The sequence below is a fragment of the Diabrotica virgifera genome, chromosome 4, assembly GCF_917563875.1.
Source record: "Diabrotica virgifera virgifera chromosome 4, PGI_DIABVI_V3a".
Taxonomy (NCBI): Eukaryota; Metazoa; Arthropoda; class Insecta; order Coleoptera; family Chrysomelidae; genus Diabrotica; species Diabrotica virgifera.
Genome location: NC_065446.1, coordinates 226,943,704 through 226,966,749, shown reverse-complemented (window position 1 = coordinate 226,966,749; position 23,046 = coordinate 226,943,704). Strand labels below are relative to the sequence as shown.

General features: G+C 32.2%; 1 protein-coding gene across 5 annotated transcripts in view; it reads right to left on the bottom strand.

Moving 5' to 3' along the window:
- The window catches only part of LOC114333678 (G-protein coupled receptor dmsr-1), a 1,080,003-nt gene that overhangs the window by 899,247 nt on the left and 157,710 nt on the right, over positions 1 to 23,046 (bottom strand). For all 5 annotated transcript variants that reach the window (XM_050649885.1, XM_050649888.1, XM_050649886.1 and 2 more), the window contains exon 2: positions 13,573 to 13,589. The gene's annotated coding sequence lies outside the window, so the exon portion shown is untranslated. The remainder of the gene's footprint in view (positions 1 to 13,572; positions 13,590 to 23,046) is intronic.

The window sequence follows — 23,046 nt, the reverse complement described above, 5'->3', positions numbered from 1 at the left end:
ACTACAAAAAAACGCGCCTACAAACTCTACCTCATAGGTGGCCGGGAAAAGGGTCAAAAATAGCTTAGTAATAGCATAGGAATGTTAAAATCATAGTAAATATATAACATATAGATAGAAAAGTACCCCCAAGCTTTTGTTTTATTGTATTCCTATGAGAATTCGAGAATCTGGTCAAGTTTGGAGCGCTGTAAAACCTAGATAAATAAATAAAATTAAACAACTTTATAGTGGAAATTGTTCATTAAAGAATCTTGTATTACATCGCTATGATGTTATTTTATTTTAAAATGAACGGAAAAAAAAAGTAACCTCCAAACGGAAATTTCTTACAAAATTTTCCCTTATTTTTGTTTATAACTTTTTTGTTGGTCACTTGACGATAAAAAGTAATCGATATATAATTGTACAAAATTTAATTTGCTACATTTTATGTGTAACTAAATTTTCTGTATTGTTACAAGTTTAGGAGATACAGCGCGAAAGCCCTGTGCACCTCTCTTTCCAAGATGGCGGCCGGGGGACAAGGACGGCGACCCCAAAAACTTGAACTTAAGCTTCTACTAAACCTCCCTACACATTAAAAAAATAAAATTGACTCCTCTAAGAAATGCAACCCTAAATGTAACCTTTCAATGGACTATACAATGGACAATGCACAATAAAACTAAAAAAAAATAATTTCCATTCATACCCCAAAAATGCACACAATGAGTCCAGGAGACACTTGTCGAATTAATTCGATATTTTATCGAATTATTCGATACAATTTATCCGAAAATTCCACACCTGTAATTTTGAACCAATCAAAATACGTTATTTTGACAGATCACCATGGCAACGGAGGTATTTTATCGGAAATTTTTTGCTCGTGGGGTACCCAACAGCGAATTATAGTGGAAATTTTTTGACGTTTACAATAACAGAACATTTTTGACAGACTGGTTTTTATTTGTTTACATAATTTAGTTTTGATTCATTTTCTATCACTTGTAGTTACTTAAAACTTATGTAGAATTGAAGAATATACTATTTTCTATCTTGAAATGGTATTCCCATGCAACTACAATGAGTAGAAATTACGAATTTGAAAGCCTAAATAATTGCTGACAAAGCTATGGCGCGCTATTAATCTGTTCATGCAGCTTTGGATTTTCAAATGCAAATTTGGTGTGGAATTTTCTTACCGAATACCATGCGAAGTCAAATTAATATCCGGAAATTTTTTTTTGATCATGAATTTTTTTAGAAAATTTCCCTCGTCTGCGACTCGGGAAATTTTCAAAATATTCATGATCTCAAAAAAATTTCCGGAAATAATTTGACCTCTAGTGGTATTACTAGTGAAAATTCTTCGAGTAGTGAAATATGAACTTGAATCAAAATAATTCAATAATTGAAACATCAGGTACATTATTTCTTAGCAGAAACAATTTTGAATGGAGATCCACGCCTCCTTTGCAAGGAAGAACAAAAATGCACAACCTATATCGTTTCACGGCGAGACCAAAAGTAAGAAACGGAATGTTGTCTCCGACAAATGCTTGGGATAAAATTGTGACTTCTGAAATGTTTGATTAAATAATAATATGTATGGTTTGTTCAACAGTAAATGGTTTGAGTTCAATTAGTGCGGTCGTAAATATTATTAAATTTATCTGACCTGGCCTATTGTTAAGACCCAGCCGGAGCGATAAGCCACCGAGGTAGACAGAGTTGGTCTGTTGCAATTAACACTGACTAGACGGTACTCCCATAATAAAGCCTAAAATAAATTTTACCTGAAACCGGGCCTTTTATACCATTATCGGTTAATCCGGGCTGTTTATATTGGTAACTAATTGAACTTAACCATTTACTGTTTAACATACCATACCAATAGAGAAGCCAACCGAGTATTGGAGGCCAAGGGAACGGTATGGCCAAAAAGACGTTGAAGACGTATGAGACAAAGATGTTGAAAAAGACGAAATTAACGTATTTTTTGGCTTGCTGCTACTGGCTGGTGTCGAGAAGAACTGGGATACCCCTGTCATAAATTTGTTCTTAGATAAATCATCAAACCCACTTTATAAAGCTACAATGGCAGTAAATCGTTTAGAAAATATAAGACGATTCATCCGATTTGACGACCGACGAACGCGTTCAACTAGGTTGGAAACTGACAAATTGATTTATGTCCGATATGTATGGGAGTTGTTTGTGATAGAGTGCCGAACAGTTATGGTGTTAGAATGTAACCATTTATTTAGAACAGTTACTTGCATTTAGAGGTCGTTGTAATTTTCTGCAAAATACGGCAATAATTTTTTTTTGGCTTTATGAAAGTGAAAGAGGATATGCAGTTGATGGGCAGATATACTTAGGTCGTCAACGTGGCGAAAATATTCAACAAAATGTAGGAAACAATGTTATAAGGCCCTTGACCGCTTCCATTGAAAATTCTGGTCACAACTTGACAATTGACAACTTTTTTACTAGCATCCCTTTAGCACAGCATTTACTGTCTATAGGAATAACTTGTGTTGGGACATTACGAAAAATAAGAAAGATTTCCTACGAATTTCAAAATTCAAAAGAAAGTTGAGTTTTTTCCTCAATTTTTGGATTTCATAATAATTTGACTTTGGTAAGTTACGTGCCAAAGAAAAATAAAGCTGTTATTCTTCTTAGTTCAATGCACCATGATATATCTGTAGATATTGAGAGTACAGCAAAGAAGCCCGAAAATATCAAATTTTACAGCAAAACAAAAGGTGGGGTTGAAATGGACCAGATGATCGGTAACTACACGGTAAAGCATCAAACTAGACGTTGGTCTCTTGCCGTTTGGTACAACATTATGGATGTAGCAGCTCTTAACGCGTTTCTCCTTTATACAAATCAAAATAAAAATTTTGCTGCAGGAAAAACAAACAAAAGAAGATATTTTCTCAAAGATTTAATGAGATAGTAGCTAATATTTTTTTTAAATCGAGCTGCGACAATAAATTAAATAACTAGTGAAATACCAAAAATTAATTCATTCAATAGTGATACGGTAGTGCAGTACCAAAAAATAAACAAACCAGACCAGTAAGTAAGTTTAAACAGAGGCGGCTCCAGCCTATGTAGCGCCCGTGTGCAGTCGATGTCCTGGAGCCTTTTGGTTGACGCGCAGTCAAAATGGAATACTCGAATAGGTACCTATAATACCTAGTAAGTGTACTAATAGTACATAGAGTATTAGAGGGTATTAGGTACGCTCATAATGTAAACAAAAATCCAGATGCAAATAGTGCAATATTAAATTATGTCCGGAGCTAATAGGTATTTACGGCGTCAGAAAAACCTACCCAAATATGTTAAAAATATTTAATTAAAAATTAAGTTTTTTATCTATGATGTATATAGGAAAATTGGTTGAGGAAATTTGACAGGTTTGAGTACACGAGTAAATAGTACTTTTAGGAAGAAATTGGTTAGATGGATAAAAAAGAACAACTTTGTGATTATTAAAAAAAAATAATAATTTATTAACGAATTAATAAAGGACGCACATAGGCACTTACTACAACATACAATTATAAAAAAGTTACTTTTCGTGCTTTTGTATTAGCAAAATCTTGAAATAATATCAATTAATTCAATTTTTATTTCATGTTCAATACTTACTAGTGATAAGTTTGTCAATCAACTTTGCGACAATGTTGACCTTAGATAATTTTTAATTATTTTCAATTTAGAAAATGATCTTTCACTGTGCGCTACTGTCACTGCCAATGTGAGGTAAATTCTAAGAGCAGTGAACAAATTTGGGAACACTGAATGTAATTTATTTACATACAAGTAATTTAAAATGAAGACCTTGAATGCTGCACCAATGAAAAACTAGAATCATTCTAGCTGCAGGTGTACAGAAGAATTCTGAAAATATCGTGGACAAAACACGTCACAAACAAAGAGGTTCTGAGGAAGATGAATAAAGAAATGGAAATCTTAAATACCATCAAAACAAGAAAATTGGAATATCTCGGACATATTACACATGGAGAAAGATACAACTTGCTCCAGTTAATTATGCAAGGAAAGATTCAAGGAAAAAGAAGCATAGGGAGACGCAGAATATCGTGGCTGCTCAACCTGAGAGAATGGTACGGATGTACATCAAATGAACTTTTCAGAGCAGCCGTCTGTAAAATCCGAATAGCTGTGATAGTTGCCGACCTCCGTCGCGCAGATGTCACGTGAAGAAAAATAATTTAAAATATCCAAAGGTGTAGTAGGATCATCGATAAAAATTGGTAATAATTCTATTTAATTAAAGAGCTCAAACCTATCTACGTCTGAAGAGCCAACATGACACAATTTATTTTCTAAATAAGAACAAGATGCTCTTTTTGTATCTAACTCTAAATCCTTCCAGTGTTTTAATTTTTGAAGGAACGAAAAAGTGTCATTATTATGCTTTAAAAGTTCGAAGCTTTCGTCAAACTTGGTAATTGCGGTATCTAATAGGTAATAGTAAAAGTTTACTTTAAAATGTATTTTCACGTCAGTTACTGATTCATCTTCCGCCTCATAATTAAAAAAAATTCATATTTTATGTTGAAACGAAGTAAAGGACCAGTTCTTTGGCGCTTGGCGCCCCAACATCACGGCGCCCTTAACATCCCGGCGCCCGTGTGCACCGCACACCCTGCACAATAGCTAAAGCCGCCTCTGAGTTTAAACCATAACAGTTTTTACTTATATCAATATTATATCCAAACATAAACAAATAACCTACAAAAGCTAGAACGAGGAGGGAAACTGGTTCTACAGTTGTTTACGGAGGTTTGCCAGGACCGTACTCCAATTTCTTGTAAACAAATAATGATTATTAAAAATAGATAGTTCAAATCAATACGAAAATTCTACAGATAATAATACACCAAACAGCTCCTCTACAAATCAATTAAATGGATCACCTACATATTCTTCCATAGCCAACCAATCACCACAAACCAATATATTGTTACCGTCAACTACAACCATTTTTTCAGCTGAATTATTCGCAATTCTAAAAGCACTATCGTTAATACAAAAGAAAAACAGGAAAAAGTGCATAATAATTAGTCCTGTCGCCAGTAGGGGTACAACGGCCTCCTTAATTCAAATGGACTTACCCAAGTTTTCTTTATGTGTTTTGACCCGTAGAACACGAATTTTTTGGGTAACAGTCGATCCGGATGTCGATAAGTTTGTTATAAACAAAGAACTTGAGGAATCACATAACAGCGATTTTTCGCAAAGCAAATCTTTTTTTTTGTATATTTTGAGTCATTCTAAGCAAAAAATGTTTTTACAAGTTTTTTCGTAGAATGCATAGTTTTCGACATAAACGAGGTTGAACTTTTAAAAAATCGAAAAATTGCAATTTTGAACCCGAATAACTTTTGAATGAAAAATAAAATAGTAATTCTGCTTAATGCATTTTAAAGTTCAAGTCAAATTCTATCGGCTTTGATTATTTTCATTGCTAAAAAATAATTTTTTTATTGTTAAAGAAAGCTATAAACACATAGTGATTGAATGGTGTTTTCAATGCATTTCTAATTTGAAATCGAATGAGTAGGCGCGCATACAGAGTTTCTACGTATATTACGTACATTAAAACGCATGCATTTGGCACGGGAAACACTATGTGTTTATAGCTTTGTTTGACAAATAAAAACTTAATTTTTAGCAATGCAAATAATCAAAACCGATGTAATTTGACTTGAACTTTCAAATGCAGTAAGCAGAATTGCTATTTTATTTTTTAATTAAAATTATTCCGGTTCAAAAATTGCACTTTTTCGATTTTTTGAAAGTTCAACCGCGTTTATCTCGAAAACTGTACATCCTACACAAAAACTTGTAAGACTGAGACTTTTGCTGACTGAGACTGACTTTTTGCTGAGAATCACCCAAAAAATACAAAAAAATGTTATGTTTTGCGAAAAATCGCTGCTATGTAATTCCTCAAGTTCTTTGTTTATAACAATCTTATCGACATCCGGATCAACTGTTACCCAAAAAATTCGTGTTCTACGGGTCAAAATACATAAAAAAACTTGGGTAAGTCCATCTGAATTAAGGAGGCCGTTGTACCCCCCCTGGCGACAGGACTAAATCACAGATTCCCTAAGTTCATTATCCTCACTGACTCAATTATATTGTGACAACCCCCTTCTTCTTCTGATTAAAAAATAACTTAAAAACATTTCAAATAAGTACATCCAAGTTCACTTTTTATGGGTGCCTTCTTATGTCGGAATTGAAGGTAACGAAGTTGTAGATAAATTAGCTAACAGTGCCTCAACTAACCCTGTGTCCGAAGAAAGTAAGAAATTGGTACAAAACGATTTAAAATCACTCTTAAAACAAACAATAATTCAAAAATGGCAACAAACTTGGAATAACACCCCATCAAGGCTATACGAAGTCAACAAACACCCACATCTTTGGAAACCAAAAATAAAAAACAGAAAAAAAACAAGTGATACTTACCCGTCTCCGTATCGGCCATACAAGACTTACTTATGACTATTTACTACAATGCAAAAATAAACCAGTGTGTGGAGTGTGCAACAGTGATCTAACGGTAAAACATTTTTTAATACAGTGTCCCAAATATAACAGTGAACGACGGAAGTATAACATACCCGACTACCTAAACGATGCCCTAGAAGAAAATACAGATACTAAAAAAATATTTTCGTACCTTAAAAACTGTCAAATACTTCAAAAGATCTAAAACCCACATTGTAACACACATATTATTATCAACTTATGCATATACATTGTTTATATAAATTATTGTTACATTAACCTATATACGCTAATGACCCTGCGTGGTCGATGCGTCATTATAATAAAAAAAAGATTTAGTAAATGAGTTAGTTTTACCATTTATTTATGAAAAGAAGGGCTGGAAACCCTAAACTTACAAAAACCATCCGAAGACATATGGGTAATTTTATCGAGTTGCCTCAAGAAAATTTAGGGACAGGTTTGGCTCACAGAAAGAAAAGGAGATGTTCCGAGTGCCCTTCGCATATTGAAAGAATGAGCACACAAATTTGTCAGAAGTGTAAGTGTCCAATTTGCAAAGAACACAGTGTTTTAATATGCAAGAATTTTATTGAGTAGTTCCTTGCCAGGTATTTATTATTTGTTTATGCTCATATGAAATATATTTATGCCTAAAATATTATACCATTATAAATAAAGTAATATTTAATAAATATTAGACAACAATTAAAGAAAATATATATTTTAGTACTTTATTTACAAAGCGAGTCTGCGAGACTCATGTTATGCTACAACGTAGAAATATTTGCTTATGCATCCTAGGGTTAAAAAATGTTTATAAACAAAAAGTTATTGCAAATTAAACCCAAAAGTAAGCATGTTTCAGTTGTTTATAATTATTAAAAAAAACAATGCAAATAATTAAAGCACATTTTCAGAATGTGAGTTTTTATGTAGTTGCTATATTTATGTGCAAAAGATGGGCCCGATAGTCGAATAAATTTTAAAAAATTGTACTTGTTTATCCCACTTTTGTGGAGAAAGCCCAGTAAATGACCAATTTGGAGTGCAATTTTCTGGGTCAACTCTAAATTTTATGAAAATTTGGTTTTAGGTTCTACCTACTCTCCACTTCAAAGTTGAACTTGTGCCGTTCGTAGCTTTTACTTTGGGGTGACAGTCACCCCCTCTCGTGGGAAAAAAAATGCGCATTTAAGGAAGTCCGAAAATTGATAACTTGACCAATTCTAAGCAACTCTTGTTTTATTGAGTTTTTATGTAAGTCAATATTTTCGAGTTATTTGGGATTTAAAATGTTTATTTTTCAACCAAAAAACCCGTTTTCAGGCGGTTTTTCGTATATACCTCAAAAAGTAAATACTTTAACGAAAAAATATTCTTAGCAAAACTGTAGCTTATAATAAAAAGAAAAAATGGTGTATTAATGAAGTCTATAAACCGAATAAAAGCAAAGTTAAAGCTCAAGCGTCAAATTCAAAATCTAATATTTCAACGTGAAATAACCAAAAAACTAAGCAATGTTCGGGTAAAACTTATTAAATTTTTTTAAATAGTTTAAAAAAAGCTTCATTTATATTTTTTATAAAGGCTTCTAGCATCAAAACTAAACGACTTACGGTCAAAATAAAGTTGGCTTCTTTTGTTTGGTAAAAAAAATCCTGAAAATCTCCCCCTATTTAGCACCTTAAATAAAATTAATAGTTACCGCTTTACCTTTTACTTTATATGTATGTGTATGATTTATACGATTTCTAAGTTTGACCGCTTCAAACTAGGTAGAACGCTTTTAGAAATATGCATTTTAAACCGGTGAAACTTACAGATCATAAAAAAAACATAAGTAAAGTAGAAGTGAGCCCACTCTTTAGATGATCACATCAGCAAGTTTATCCCTGACTTGCCGTTGATATGTACATGCCTCACCTTTTTTTAGTAAGAAAAAAATGTTACCAAAGATAAATTGATGTTTTTGTGAATCGCCAAGTTAAATAAAACTGCAAAAAAAATTAGACATTTTTATAATACATAATAACTAATTAACACTTTAAAATAAAAATGTATACCATTTTTATTCAGTTGCAATGCGAAGCCAAAACTGTCTTAATTTTTACTTAGGATAGAGAGCACAACCAGCACTCTGCATACTAAAAATGGTATACATTTTTATTAGTATTACTCCTATTGAGTAATTAGGTCCATTTTCCGTTGGAACTTTACCAAGCTGTAGACGGAGTTGTGAATTGCAACTTTTTAGAATTCCCTCTTGTCTTCAATGCAGCATCCATCTGGCCTGCAATTTTTAGAAGCCATGGAGGTGTCACCAGGAAAATGGTCCCAAAAGTTTTTCAATTAAATATCTTTTAAAAATATTTTATAAATATTTTTATTACGTTGAAAACTTAGATTTAAATTAAAATTTTGTTTACTTGAAAATTGTCAAATATTCTCTTTTATGAGCCAGATAATTTTCGCATCAATATTACATTCTGAATTTTAACCAGCTGCTATTATTTTCAACGGAAAGTTACGAAAATTTCGTTAAATAAAAAAGTTACGTAATTGAAAAGCGTAAGGCTTTCAAGACGTTCGGTTATCGATTGTGTACTTTAACAGAAGGATTTTGAGCATATTTCTGTAAATAATCATATAAAAAACTGTTGTGAAGTATTCTGGTAAAAAATGCCGAAAATATTGACACATAAGGAAGGATACCTGATACAACATTTTCTTGCAAAAAATTCTTAATAATACAAGTTATTTTTAAATTATTAAAACAATGAAAATGAATAAAAAATACAATATAAGTACCTTGATCATACAGAAACTTACATGCACTTATTTTTACATTGAGTACGTACAAAGAAAATAAACAAATTACCAATGTTACATGGTAATACTAACATTGGAAAAGCCTAGGGATATATTTTTTATAACAGAATAAAATTAATAAAAATACATGCACGTGGTCGTTTAGTTTCAATTGAATTTGTGCAGTTGCTCATCCTGTACATATTTTGTGAGTAAAAAATAACGGCAAAAGTGATGTGATAACGAATATTTTACAAAGTTTTTAGCAGGAAATGAAAAAACTATAGATTTTAAACTGCAGTAAATGTTCTCCTAGTTTTGATTTTGTTCATGATACAAAGTTCTTGTTAGTTTGTATATTGAAAATATTGTTTTTTATCTTGGCGTCAATTGTGGCGGCGTTTTTGTGTCACTGGAAGTCCAGCCGAACGTCATCTAGGACCTAAACGCGCTACAATTGCAGCTCAAGACCGATTTTTAGTGTTAATATCTAGAAGATAACGAACAATTACAGCACCTGAATTGGTTAGCGACTTGCAGAGGGTAAAAAAGGTAACCATAGGCCATGATACTGTAAGGAATTATCTCGATGAAGCCTATCTACAGAGTCGAAGGCCATTGAGATGTCCACCTATCTCCAGAGGAAATCGCGCTGAAAGATTAGAGTGGTGTCAAGAATATCAAAACTGGGATGCAAATGATTGGGCTTTAGTTTTATTTTACGATGAATCTAGATTTGGATTACATCCAGATTCTCGACGAGTAAAATGGTAGAGACGATCTGGGAATGCAGAACGCTTAAAACAAATACAGGTCGTTTACACATACAGAGGTGGTACAGTAATGATATGGAGTGGAACAATAATCGGTGGAAGAACGTACTTCCTTTTTCTAGATCGCATCCTTACAGCTCAGCAGTACCTCGACATCATTCTACAACCTATTTCTCGTCCGTTTGCTAGTGCGGTTAGTCAAAACTTCCACCTCATGCATGATAATGCTCGTTTACATGTCGCACGCTCAGTGACAGACTAGCTTACCAACGACGGTATTGATGTGTTGCTTTGGTCAGCACAATCACCCGACCTGAATCCCAGTGACCATGTATTGGGCATATTTCAGCGAAGAGTTACTCTACATATGGATATGCCGTTACTCCAACATATACACGCCGTTTTGTTTCCAAAAGCGTCTGATAGAAAAATCGCAAACGTACCTCAACAGGATATATCAACAATCGCATTTTGTCTATGAACGACAGGTGTAGAGCCGTAATAAATCAGGGTGGACATAATACACATACCGGCAAAATTAAAGGAAGACCTTAAAAATGGGACATGTTTGATGTCTCTGATTTCCTAAACCAGTTGTCCGATTTGAGTGATTTTTTAGTATGTTATAGCCTTATTATTTAAGAATATCGGTGTAATAATATTGTTGCTAGACATGTAAATGTCATTTTATACCGAGTGTAAAAATAATACTGTGTTTTTTCGTTAAAGTTCGGAACACCCTGTGGAATATTCTAGCCTATATAAAATATTGAAATTAAAACTCAAACTCACTTTGATTCATTTACTTATGCTGGATAATAAAAAAATTAGGTACTTTAACAACTAGCCATGTTCTTCATCAATACAGGGTGTTTCTAAATAAGTGCGACAAATTTTAAGAGCTAATTCTGCATGAAAAAATAATGAACGTTTGCCTCATAAACGTATGCCCGCAAATGCTTCATTTGGATGTTGAATTTTTTCTTACAAACTGACGATTTATTTATTGCTCTAAACTGGTTGAGATATACAAATAGGGCAGTCAATGTGGGTATGTGGCTCCGAATTCCATCCTACCATATCGATTTACGTAATATTTTCATAGTAAGTAGGGAATAGCCCAAGAAACAAAGCCTACCCTATGCCGATGTGTGCTTTTGTCGTGGGGGCGGTTTCCACCCCTTCTCGGGGGTCTTCTTATTTCTCCATGTAACTCGAAAATGATAAGCGATGCCAAAAAAAAGATACCATACCATAGGTTTCTTCTAGATAAACATTTTGATTTTATTTTTTATAACAGTATCTCTTATCGTTTTCAAGTTACATGGAGAAAAAGGAAGATTTTTAAGAAAATTTAAATATGCGCTCTATAATTTGATCTTATTTTTTTGAAAAACCATTCATTTTAAACCCGCTCAACTTTTTGAACATAAAAATAACACTGTAGTAAAATCTATTGGTGAAGGAAAACGATGCATTTAAATTCTAGTGGATGAGGGGCTAAATATTATTCTCAATTTTTTTCTTAAAATTCGTTAGTCATTAATTTTTTGCAGCATATCTCGCTTAGTTTGAATGTAATCGACATTTAATATTGCTTATTTGAAAGGACTTTTCAAGCACAATAAAAGGTATTGGTAGCATTATACACCTAAAATCAACAGTTCCTCTGTAATTTCAAGTTGAATACACTGATTTGAGCATGCACCAAAAAAACAAACTCTTTTTACCTACCATATCTCTTTTTGTGTTCTAACTAGAAGATTGAAGAAGGAACGAATCTCTTTTTTTTGAGCTAAAAAAATGTTTTATATAATTTTTTTAGTTAGATGCATTGTTTTTAAGGTATTCGCAAAAAACCGTTTGAAAAGGTGTTATATGTATTTCAATGAAAATGGCCAATTTTCAACCACGAATATCTCAAAAAGTATTGAGTTTTCGAAAAAAAATTATAGAACAGTTTTTGCTTAGAATTAGGTTCTCTAGCAACTTCCGTAGTTGTTTAACCAAAAAAATTTTCACCTCCGAAAAGGGGTGGGAACCGCTCCCAACACAAAAGCACACATCGGCATAGGGTAGACTTTGAATAAGGAGATATTTTCAGGCTATTCCTAAAATTTCATTAAAATCCATGCAGTAGGATAGAATTCAGAGGAAATAACCTGTTCTTGCTCTCATTGACTGCCCTTAAATGAAATTTGGTAGGTTTTAAGAGGTAGTTATTGAGCATTTTTTAACATATAAATAAGAATTTTATATTCATCATTGGCGTGCATACGGGATATATCTAAAATGTTTATACCTGTATGCACGCCAATGGTAAATATAAAATTCTTAATTTTATGTCAAAAAATGCGCAATAATTATCTCTTAAGACCTACCAAATTTCATTAGCATATCTCAACCGGTTTTAGAGCATTTGCGGACATATTTCTATGAGGCAAACGGTCATTATTTTTTTATGCAGAATGACCCCTCAAAGTTTGTCGCACTTATTTAGAAACACCCTGTATTGATGAATAACATGTCTAATTGTTAACGTACCTCACTTTTTTATTATCGAACACAAGCAAATAAATCAAACAAGAAAATGTTAAGAAAGACTAAGGCTACAATTGAGTTTTAATTTCAATATTCTACATAGTGTTCCGAACTTTAAGGAAAAAACACAGTATGATTATTACACCCTGTATAAAATGACATTTACCTGTCTAGCAACAACATTATTACATTGATATTCTTAAATAATAGGACATACTAAAAAAACACACTAGGACACACGAAAGAAATTTTTGAAGGATCTTTCTAAAGATCTTTGTCTCGCTGTAGATACTCCTCCTCAATTATCTCACAGCATTCGTGGATCTACTTCAGTAACTGTAAGTTACCATGTTTGTCGAAACGAACGGAAAAAACAGCCTAAAACGAAAAAAAGGTGGGTAGTATGTTTTCTACCTGTGTGTGACGAACATTCTTTGTCTAAAACGACATGTATGTTGCGAAAATCCACACTAAGATTAATTTTTGAATTTGGGTTCAAACAGAATATTATTTAAATACAAAATGTATTGTTTTTATAACATTTATTTAAAAAAAAATACAAGGTGCAAATGTACAAATGTACCTATGCCGTCGTTTATGGGTGTAGGAACAATTTCAGCCCCCTGCTGGGAACTGAATGAAGAGTTATTCGTTATATTTGGCTCACATAATCTACTGGGTACATGTAGAGATGTTACAAAAATTCAAGTCTCTATCTCTTAACAAAAAAAGTTATCACAATTTAAAAAATCAAAAGTTACAATTGTACCTATGCCGCCCGACGAAGGTTAAGGATTCTCTGATATAGCCACATCTCAAATGCTTGTGGCTCTTGAAGACGAGCACATAATATACATAGATAATTTGTAAAAAACTTAAAATCAAAGCTTACCTTACGACGTTACTTATCTGAAATAAAAAAGTTAGTTCTAATAAAAGAAAATAGTAATAGGAATTAAAAATTTCACAACTACAATTGTAAATAGTTATTTTCCTAACTAGTGCGGAAAGTGATACTTTCACGCACGAGAGTGCCGTTGACCCGAACGACGCGACAGCGGAGTTCGGGCAAGCAGTCGAGTGCGGGGAAGACACTTTCCGCATGAGTTAGGAACAATATTTTTTCTAGGGCCGTACGTTTGGAAAAAAGCCACAAAAAATAGATTTATACCAATTTTTATTTAGAAGTGAAAATACACAAATTAATTCTTTGACAAGGTTGTCAAAACGAAACTTTCAATATAATGGGTTACCACAACGACGATATTGGTTTTCATGACGACGATTCAAAACCATTGTAATGGTCTACTGATCTGACTTTTAAATAATATGTCAAAATAATTTTATTTCATCGAATTATCAGTAGTAATTGCACAAGAGCTCTAAAATTCTATATTAATTTTAGAGATCGAGTGCAATTTGTTGCGATTATTTCATGAATAAAACTGTTCAAAACCAAAGTTTTATTGTAATTTATTTAGGTAAGTACAAATTAGTACAATTAAACAAACAGTTGTTATAAATATTAATTTGACGGTTGAAAGTCATCACTTTTATAATGTTTAAAACATTAATTATTTCACTGAATGTATTTTTTCGTTGCAACGAAGGGCATCTGACGTAATATACTTGACAATGGGAAATTATTAAAAATTATCGATTTAATTTAGATTTCTGTAGCTTTATATTGGTCAGAATCTCCTAAGAATGAAATAATCGCGCTATTTTCATTAAAACATGAACAGAATAATTTAAATTTGAAATAAATTAGTAAATAATATCTAAATATTAGTTTATTGCATGTATTATAATATATTATATTGCCATATTACAAGGTATTTTACTTTCCCGCACGCCGTGCGGGAAAATTTACTTTCACGCACGCCGTGCGGGAAAGTGCAACTTTCGGAAACGAAATGCGTGCGTGAAAGTGGCTCTTTTAGCACGGTCGTAGAAAAAAAATATTCCAAAACAATTCATATTGTTTTATTTTATTATAAAACAAATATAAAGAAACACACATTAACTACTAACAATAAAGAGAATATAATTTGAGAAATTAAAAGCACATACTATTAAAGTTCAAGAGAAGTGTAAGGAATATTTTGAAATATTTTAAATTGGTATTCTATAATAATAATTATTGGTGTTCTCTTCTGCAATAATTGGTATCCTATAATTATAATAATAGGCCAGAAAATGAAGCATTTTGGCTCGCAATTTTTTCGTCCAGCATGGATTTAATTGAAATTTTCACAGAAGGTAGGGAATAGCCCAAGGATAATTTTCTATATCATGCCGCCTTAGGGGTGGTTACCAGCCCATCTAGGGGGTGGGGATTTTTCATTAAATTTTAACCAAGGAAATCGATGTAAAAAGTCATTTTAAGAAAAAGAATTTTCTTTACGTTTTCTTCGTAAAACTAATATTTTTCGAGTTATTCGCGGTTGAAATTAAGAGTTTTTAGACGAAAAAATAGACTTTTTAGAGTGTTTTTTAAGAATAACTCGAAAAATATGCATTTAATTAAAAAAACTGTAGATATCAAAATTATATCTTTTAGAGACACAAACAGTTTTCTTTTTTTATATTTTTTTACGACCAATATAAACCGAGATACGACATGTATCTCAGTTTATAAAGGTTAGCATTTTTCGTCAAATGCATAATTTGAAATATTCAAAGTAAAATAACGGGAAAACTTTGTATTTTTCGAGAAAAACTATAACAATATTTTGTCAAGCATACAATTAGGCCTTTCAAAAATAAATAAATAAAAAGTTGGTGGCATAAGAATTGAGCAACTTATCATCAAAATAAGGTCGGTACTTACTTTTTTCTGCGGAAAAAAAAATCAGTGAAAACAACCCTATAACTACTCTCCTAAATAAAATTGATCTTCACCCTTCCGTAACTCTTTTTATACATGTATTATCAATACACTGACGAATTTTGACCTATTTAAAAGGCTCAATTTTAAAAAATTGGAGTTTAAAGATAAACTGATTTTTTGCGATTTCGTATTTTTCACCATTTTTTCAAAATATATCCAAAAATAGGGGAAATACGAAAAAAATGATACGGTACTAAATTGTAGCTTTTTTAATTACTAAAATTTTCTTGTACATAGATTTTCTATACAGTGAATATTTATCGAGGTATGCCTGTTTAAAACCGCTCTTTACGAGCAAACACCCCCTTATTCGAGCCCTATAAGCTCACCCCCTAAAAAAGGGGTCTTAGGAAATTTAATTTACTTAGTCTTATAGCTTTCTAAAAACCCTACAAAATCATTTGTGATATAACTTTTTATCACCAAAAATAGAGGAGCTATGTTTATAAAAAGGATTTTTTTTGTCGAAAAATTTGAATAGCCAACTCGTCAGTGTAAGAGTCCATTAGTACCGCAGAACTTGATATCGATTTCGATGAAGATGACTAGAAAATTATTTGTATTTATTGTATTTGTAAATTGGTATTTTTGTGTAAATAAATGTTTTTGTAATTCTACTTTTTTTTGTATAGATGTATTAAATTACTTATAAAAATTGCAATGTTATTAAGGGTAGTTTTTAAGGTTGAAATTTTATGATATTATATCCTAAAGCATAAAACAATCATTATTTAGCCAATCAAACCCAAATATTACCCATATTAAATGAGTTTACACCCCTAAAAATAATCAACGCCCTTGAGTATGATATAGAATATGAAGTACAGGGTGAGATGATCCTAATCCCAAATTTTTATGCAAATCGGCGCAACCGGAAATCATTCTTTTAGGATAAATATTTTTTTTATATATAGCTCCAACAAGGGTGGTTTTAAGGGTTGAAATATTATCATATTATTTCCTAAAGGATAAAACAATCATTATTTAACTAATAAAAACGAAATGTTGACCATATTAGAGATTAACATATTATTTTTATTTTTTTATAATAAGGGATAGTTTTCAGCCTTAAAAAACCAAAAGCTTAAAACGGCTCAATATAGAAATTCAGCTAGAGGGTGAAATGAGCCTAATCCCACATTTTTGTACAAATCGATGCTGGACGAAAAAATTGCGGGGTTTTGCCATTTTTTCAGCTTTATTTCCTGACCTATAATGTTTATAAATCATCATCATTCTCTTTGCCTTACCCTATAAGGGGTCGGCTTCCCTAATTGCATTTCTCCACACAATTCTATCCTGGATCATATCAATAGTAATCCCCTTTACCCATATGTCCTGCCTAATCGTCTCCCCCCACGTCTTCTTTGGTCTTCCTCTCCTACTCCTTCCAGGAATCTGCACTTCAGCTACTCTTCGTATTGGATGAATAACGTCTCGACGTTGAACATGACCAAACTATCTCAGCCTATGCTCTCTCATTTTGGCATCAATTGGTGTCACACCTAGACTTCCCCTAATATACTCATTTTTAATTTTATCCTTTCTTGTCACTCCACTCATCCATCTAAGCATTCTCATCTCCGCCACATGTATTCGTTGTTCCTCTTTCTTTTTAACTGCCCAACATTCAGTTCCGTACATCATAGCCGGCCTTATGGCTGTTTTATAGAATTTTCCTTTCAGCTTCATTGGAAATTTTCTGTCACACAAGACACCACTCGCTTCCTTCCACTTCATCCATCCAGCCCTAATCCTATTGCATGCATCTCCATCTATTTCTCCATTACTCTGTAATACCGATCCCAGGTACTTAAAACTATTGCTTATAGCAATAGTTTTAAGCAGAGGCGTGTGGTCCATGGAAGCGGGGGAAGCACCGCTTCCCTATATTTCCATATAAGAAAATATTCTTTTTCTCATGATCATCTTTCAGTGCGTCACAGTTTTTCGATTTCTCTCTAACGCATTAAATTGTATGTGACAGAAAAAAAGGCACGTCTGGGAATACTTCGGTAATTATTCTAGTTCGGTGATTATTCTAGTTGTCGATAGATGGCGCCATAATCAAAAAAGAATTATTTATTAAATAAAATAATAATATTATCAACATAATCTGTACAATTTATAAGACTATACAAATGAAAGGAAATACCATTTTATAAATGCAATAGACACAATTGATTTGGTTTTATTCCAAATTGAAAATAAAATTTGACAACTGTCAGATTTAACTAAAATGTCACGTTAGAATAAATGTCATAAATATGTATTATCACGGACTTACCTTTTGTTCTATAATTTGTGACGCACTGAAAAATGTTCATGAAAAGGAGAATACATATATTATTAATTAGTATTTAATTATCAACAGTGTTTCCCTAATCTAAGTAATCTATTATGTAACTAATAGGCATTGAAACATTATTAAAAATTGATCGCATACGAACGGTCTCAAATAAACACACAATTCAACGATTCATTCCGGTTCTGACGGAAGCGCATCTCAAAATCTCTGCTTGTCATGCATTTGTCCCGTTCAAAAATTGGTCAGGGTTTAATAACCTCACCCGCTAGTCATGTTCCTTTCACGCGAATTTTGATACGCCTGGAAGCGCTCGTCCGACCGCTTCCGATTCCGAAAACGAGAAGGGGAGTCTGTTACTTCTGCTATAAGGGCTAGGTATTTAGGTACAAATGGCTCGATTTCAATTTTTTGCTTAATATTTTTACTAATATTTTATTTGACATTTTGAGATTTTTCCTTTTACTGATATTTTATAGTACCTACGACATTTTACAGACGAAGTCAAGTGACATTGCATTTTGTATAAGACAATTTGATGACTTATGATGATTAAAAAATGAGCTGTTTAAAAATATTTGGGATAAAGCTGAAAATATGGGCTTCGAACCTAAAAGAAAAATAATGATGCTTGATATTGTCGGCGAAAGAGAGACCTATCGACGATTATACATCGAAATTTTTGATAATATTCTACAACAAATGAATTATCACTTTGAAAATTTTAAAGAAATAAAATGGGTAGAATTATGTAATTTTAATATGTCTAATTATAATTCATTAAAATCTCCCACAGAGGTATGTACCTATTTAATTCAGTACGATTAAATTATGATTTTTTTGATAATCTAGCTTTGCATTGTCAGTTAAATGTCATTTAAAAAACACCTGAAATTAATGATAAAAAGAAATACTTAGGAATCGGTTGAATTTTTTGAATACTACTGGTTTAAATCAGTCTCTGTGTGAAGTGGGCAAGTTGTGTGAATTAAGTAGTAGGTACTAACTATCCCAGCTACAAGTGCATCAGTTGAACGAAGTTTTTCAGTATTAAAACGCATCAAAAGTTTTACAATAAATTTTACAAGTGAAGACAGACTTTCCAAGTTAGCCCTATTATCCATTGAAAAAGAGTGCATTTATTAAACAATTATCAGAAAATCCAAAATTTTACGACGATGTTATCGACAAAAAATTTGCATTGGTTGATAAGTGAATAAAGAGAATAGGACTCAAGTATAAGTAAATAAGTGTCATATTGTTGAAAGTTGTGTGTTATGGAAGGTGATTCGAAATCGGAATATAAAAACAATTTTGAATATAACTCTTCTTTTTAAGTTTAAAGAAACCAAGCCTGGAGCAGGGATTCGACCCTGAGCAAGCAGTACAGATCGATGATAAGTCACTAGATATACGATATATTAAGTCACTAGAGTCACTAACCTGCATTGATCGGGGTAGGATTTCGTTTGTGAGTCCTTGTATCCAGGACTCCCACATAATAATCACTTTGCTGATAGAGAGCCCTTATAGCGCATCAGAGTGCTATCGGAGGGGAAGTGGATAGTATGAAGCATTGGGGCGGGATGGAGTGACGCCCGCTTATAAGAGTAAATCCTCCTTTCCTCAATGAATTTGTATCACCCGAATCTCATTCTCAAGTCGTGTTCATGTCTCTCAGACTGGGTTAAACACTACACCTAATTTTTTGTAGTTCTTGTTTTTAGTCGATATAAGTTAACAGGTAATACATTAGGTATATACCTATTAAGTAGGTATATATTTTGATCTCGACCCTCGTAAGAAAATATTTGTTAAACCCTAAATGAATCGCTTCCTCTTCCGAAAATGTCACCGCACGCCACTGGTTTTAAGTATATATTACCTATTATGTTTAGAAATATAAACAAAAAAAATAACAAGCGAAAGATTTACTTTAATAAAATTAAAAATAATATTAAAATAAAACTTTTATTGAAACCAATTTTCTGGTAGCGCCTTCGCGGTTTCTATCATTTGCAAACCATACGAATACTGAGGCAAAGAAGGCTAGGGGAGATTTAAGTATTGTATTTCACTTCCTGCCTGCTCAGCGTGGCAAAAATTCCAACGAGAACTAAAAAATAAAATATTTATTAGATCTTTGGCACTGGATACTAAAGGCGAAAGTCTATCCACAATAATTAGTCCAAGTAATAAAGCTTAAAATAGGACAAAACCTCGCAATTTTTACAGAATGGACAGATTTGAATGAAAATTTGTAATTAAGTTCATCTTACCTTTTACTTTAAGATGTTTATTGTGCTGATGGGCGCTTTTTATTTTTTAAGGGTGAAAACCACCCCTTATTTCTAAAACCTATAAAAAAGCTTAAAAGGGGTGAAATTTGTTCAGATGCATTACATAATGATTGTCTAATACTCTAACTATATTTGACTATTTCGACCCTTTAACAGTTTATTTTTAAGGGTGAAAACTACCCCTAATTGGGCAAATTTGGTCAAAAGTGCTCAAAAATGCTTGAGGGTTAAATTTGCTTCGGATAATTTATGTAATAATGATATGTAATAATATTCTTAATATAATTTCTGAGTATTTTAACCCCTAAAAATTTATTTTTGAAGGGTAGAAACTACCTCTTATTGCTAAAACTTATAAAAATCTTGAAAAGAGTGAAATTTGTTCAGATGCATTACATAATGATTGTTTAATACTCTAACTCTGCGTTTCCCAACCGGTGGGTCGCGCCCCACTAGTGGATTGCGGGCGGTTTTCAGGTGGGTCGCGGCGTGGCTCTTACAGTAGCTGTGTAGCGTACAGGGACCGTGTTCATTATTTTTTTCTATCATCATGGGTGAGGGATGGGTCGCGAATATGAAAAAACATCAGAAGGTGGGTCGCCAGACATAAAAGGTTGGGAACCACTGCTCTAACTTATTATTATTATATTCATTTATATTCGTCCTGCCTAAAATTTACGGATACACGCATACACAAGTATGTATACGTATTCGTGTGTGTTACATAGTTCCATGAGTCGAATATAAATCAATATAATATGATATAACGTGCACCATACAATAAAACACCGCTAACTTACATTATTATGCTTCCAAATAGATTTCCCAATTTTTTTTTCAAAAAATATATTGGTTTGTTAACCGTAACTTTCTTATTTTTTTTATCTTAGAACGTTTGGCAAAAAAGAATTTTGTAGGTTTTTACAAGATCTATAAGGCTATTAATAATAAATCCTTTTAAAACCCTCAGTCGCAAAAAGAGGCGACTGTAAAAGAGTTGGTGGCTTTTGCACGTTAGTACTAGTTTTAGTTTTTTTTTATTTTTATTTTTTATTTTTTTTTCTTAGAAAGTTTGGTAAATTTTTTTTAGAAAATTAAAAGAATTTTTATTATCCCACGCTCCTGCGCGTACCCACAGTATGGAGCTAGTTGCTAAATCTTTCAATTTATGTATGTCATTATCATTCTCTTTGCCTTATCGGGGTATGCGGGGTCGGCTTCCCTAATTGCATTTCTCCACACAATTCTATCTTGGGTCATATCAATGTTAATCCCCTTTACCAATATGTCCTGCCTCATCGTCTCCCCCCAGGTCTTCTTTGGTCTTTCTCTTCTACTCCTTCCAGGAATCTGCACTTCAGCTATTCTTCGTATTGGGTGATTAACGTATCGACGTTGAACATGACCAAACCATCTTAACCTATGCTCTTTCATTTTTTCATCAATTGGTGCCATACCTAGACTTCCCCTAATATACTCATTTCTAATTTTATCCTTCTTTGTCACTCCACTCGTCCATATAAGCATTCTCATCTCCGCCACATGCATTCGTTGTTTCTCTTTCTTTTGCACTGCCCAGCATTCAGTTTCGTACATTATACCCGGTCTTATGGCTGTTTTATAGAATTTTCCCTTCAGATTCATTGGAAAACGAAACCCGATTTGGGCTTCGAAACGTTAATAAAATTATTTTTTCAATTTAATTGTGGCTTATTTCCCACTAAATAGTTAATTATAACTTCTTACATGCGTACAAAGTACACACACACACATTCTGTTTTTTTGTTTTTTTTAAGATGTTTAGTTATTTTTATCTTCTCTTTTTTTATCTCCCCAGCTGTTTTCTGGTGATAGGTAGAATATAAACAATTTTTTTTTGGGTTTTCAAAGATTTTTATTTATTTCAAATCTATGACTTTTTTAAGAAGACAAACAAAGGAGCTCAGTTTTAAATTTTATTTTACATAATATGTAAAATAAAATTTGCTGAACATAGATTTATGTTGAGCAAGAAAATCGTAGGTCATGATAACAATTTAATATGGGGATTAAATATAATAAATATTACCCATTTTGCGCGTACCTCAAGATATCTTGAATAGGTACCTAACTTGAAATTATTCTTGTTAAAAAACAACACATTTTTCTAACTAAATATACATCTGAAAATAAAGGAATGCACAAAGTGGTTACAAATTTATTTAAACGGAAAATAGTAATTAGATGATAGTCTAGTAAAATAAAATTACACTACATGTAAATCAAAATGTAAATTCGTACAGGTTGAAACAAATTTTATATCAAAGTTTAGGTGGGTACAAAAGATATTTTCAAAAAAGTATCCAAATCATACAAGGGGATCATTGTTTAAATAATTAAAAAGGGGTCATTTTTGCAAAAAAATTACTTTTTTAACTGCTGAGGTCATTCAATTATTAATGAAGGTCTATAGGATTGTTTTCTGCAAAGCTGAAGGGTAAATCTTTCACATAAGACTTACTAAATTAAATTTGACCCCCTATTTATTTAAATAATTATACATAAATCTTTAAAAACAAATTTGCAAAAAATTATTTTTAGCTTTTTAAATAAGCACTATAAAATATCTTATTTTACAGGATAAGTTGCGCTATGTTATCAGTATTATTAAAAAAAAATTGTTCCAAAAATATTTAATATTTTTTGAGATATTGAATTTGTTTATTAAATGTTACTCTATTCTCAATTGAAAAAACGCGGTTGTTACCAAAGAAATAATTACCTGCCTTAAATCTTATTATTTTCATTTTTATGTATATTTTCGACAAATGTATTGATAAATTCAAATTTCAATTAAACTTCTCCCTAAAATGGCATTTGAAAATAATT